The sequence below is a fragment of the Labrus bergylta genome, chromosome 10 (genome assembly GCF_963930695.1).
Source record: "Labrus bergylta chromosome 10, fLabBer1.1, whole genome shotgun sequence".
Classification (NCBI taxonomy): Eukaryota; Metazoa; Chordata; class Actinopteri; order Labriformes; family Labridae; genus Labrus; species Labrus bergylta.
This window is the reverse complement of record NC_089204.1, coordinates 1,600,001-1,602,425: the sequence shown is the minus strand read 5'-3', so window position 1 is coordinate 1,602,425 and position 2,425 is coordinate 1,600,001.

Here is a 2,425-nt window from a genome sequence, read left to right as displayed (position 1 = left end):
CTCAACTGTGCATTGAATCTTTAAATGTATCTAAGGGAATAGGATTACAACTGCTAACCACGCCTAAAGGTCCAAACTGCTTGGCATGCTGGGATACGCTCCGGTCCCCGTCAGACATAAAGGTTCCACAAATGAATGTATGACACACACTGAACAAGCAAGAAAGCCGGGTACAGTGAGTGCAGACACCATTACTGCTTACAAATACATGGTGAACAAGTGGTATGAATGTGGTTGAGACAAAACAATTGCACAAAACTGGTGGCGTTGACCCCTATGGTTAACCTATGGGAGCAGCCTTGAGGAAGCCACTGAGGTTGGGCTGCTATGGCGCAGTTGGTAGGGTTATTTGTCTTTCCACCAGGGGTTCGATTCCCAGCTCCTGCAGACACATGTACGATGTGTCCTTGGCCAAACGCTTAACCTCAAGTTGCTCCCGCTGCTCGGTGGGGTATAGATGTGTATGAATGGGATTAGCCAATACTGATGGCCACTTTACTTAGCGGCCTCTGCAGTCAGTAGCTGTGTCATGTGGTGTAAAAGAGCTTCGATTTGTCAGAAAACTAGAAAAGCGCTATACAAGCTCAATTCCATTTCCCATTTTCTCACTATATCACCTTTTGGAAGGAGGTGATAGATCCATTAAACTGTAATGGTATTCTCTAACAATGAGCCCTGGATCACAAAAGTGAACACTGAACACTGAATGAAAAGAAAATAGCATTTAACTCGGAGAAACAGAACTGAGTCGAGGATCATTCAAAATAAACTGAACAAACATATAAAAGCAGCCAAGAGAAAATATGAGGAGAGAGTTCAGATGCTCCTTTGGGAAGGTAAAGTCAGGGATGCCTGGCAAGGCGTTAAAACACTGTCAGGCATTCCCAATAACAATCCAGCAACCTCTTTAGTGGAGTCAAAAGACTGTGTCAACATGGCAGAGAGTGTGAACCGTTTCTACAGCAGATGTGTCTGACTACTCACAGGAGTGAGAGGAGCTCATTGCTGCACTTACTCCAATTACACATTCCCAAGCAAACCTAGAGCTTCACCAGGTGCAGGCAGAAAACATGCTAAAGAGAAGACTGAACAAAACACCTGATCATGTGGCTGCTTGCTGAAAGCCTGCTGCAGCCAGCTGGCTGGTGTTTCTGCCATCTCTTCACCCGCTCCCTGGCAGAACACTAAATCACATCACTCTTGAAAGCTTTAAATATATCTGCCTGGTATCCTAAAAGAGCAATCCCACCTGTAACAAAGGCTACCAACCTGTGGCTTTAACATCATAGGTTAAGGTTATGAAAGGATTGGAAAAGCTTCAACAGGAGGTCAGTATGCATGCAGACCCTCTTTGCTAACAGCACAGGGTGTAGATGATGCTGTCCTACAGTGTCCTGCACAAAGACTATACACAGCTTGAAAAGCTGAAGTCACTTAATAGACTGCTGTATGTTGACTTCTTAAGATCCTATGAGTCCTCTCAGGCAGACACCAAAGGGTCTGAGTCAACTGTCACAGTTCATTAAAGACAGTCTCCACAGGAGCCCTACAGGGTTCTGTAATCTCACCAGTACACATTATATACACAAATACCTGAAGGAGCAGCAGCCCAGGTATAACATCCATACTCTGATGACACTGTGATCATGGGCACAAGCAAGTCAGTGGGACAGTACAGGCTGATTTTTTCTTTGCGGAGTTCTGTAGGCAAAATTGTCTTGACCTCAACACTAAAAAACTAAGGAAGTGGTTGCTGACTTCCTCAAAAAAAACTTTCCAGCATCCCAACTGTGTCAGTCAACAAAAAGCCTACGTTTATAGAGGGTTGACTCCAGATACCTCCAAGCAACAGTGAAACCAAGAGTCAGCAACACCGCTTCCTCTTCAGAAAACTCTGAAAACTGAACTTCGAGTTCATCAGTCCTGACAGCATTCTACAAATGTTTAATTGAATCAGTTTAATATAACAGCATTCAGACGAATGAATGGCTGATTTTAATTTTTTTTTAAACGACATTTATTTGAACATTGTCTTAACATTATTCATGGATTATTGAGGCTAATATGTCCTCATTATATTTTACAAGTTGACTCTTGAATGGTTCTGTCGTATATGCAAATGCACCGAAGCTTTTAGACAAATAAATTAAGTTATTTGAATGGAAATTAATCACATAATACTTTATTAATAATAATAATAATAATAATTTTAACATTCTAAACTTTTTGGAAAGGTTCTTAGTAGAGAGTAGAGTGGAATGAGTTACATACAAAAGAAATATATCACAATCTTGGTCTGGGTCTTTAGAAAGACCACCTTGTAGGTTCCCTTGGTGCATTCTCCACACAAGTTAATGGGAATCAATAATTTTCACATTTTTGAACGTTGCACCTTACAATGTAGAGACTGACTATTGATCTATTG